The sequence below is a fragment of the Sinocyclocheilus anshuiensis genome, unplaced genomic scaffold (assembly GCF_001515605.1).
Source record: "Sinocyclocheilus anshuiensis isolate Anshui unplaced genomic scaffold, SAMN03320099.WGS_v1.1 scaffold799, whole genome shotgun sequence".
Lineage (NCBI taxonomy): Eukaryota > Metazoa > Chordata > Actinopteri > Cypriniformes > Cyprinidae > Sinocyclocheilus > Sinocyclocheilus anshuiensis.
The window spans coordinates 940881-941100 of record NW_015548231.1 but is presented as its reverse complement, the minus strand read 5'-3'; the positions used below and the strand labels follow the sequence as shown (position 1 = coordinate 941100).

General features: G+C 40.0%; 1 protein-coding gene across 1 annotated transcript in view; it reads left to right on the top strand.

Annotated features, from left to right (window-relative positions):
• Window positions 1–220, top strand: part of LOC107654639 (protein transport protein Sec24C) — a 14522-nt gene that overhangs the window by 8610 nt on the left and 5692 nt on the right. The gene's annotated exons all lie outside the window — the stretch shown is intronic.

Here is a 220-nt window from a genome sequence, read left to right as displayed (position 1 = left end):
TTTACAACACTGTTCCAGAACAGTTCAACCCAAATATTCAGATGTGTCCAGTGCATTTTATGGAGGACTGTTTCCTGATCCTGGTAGAGTAGACTACAATGCTGGCTGTTCGGACTCACAGACTGTAAGTAAGTTTTTTATATACAAAGAATTTGCCACTGACGATTCAAACGTGAGTTTTGAGCAGTGTAGAGTAGCGCTTGTTGTTTGTCATTTCTCT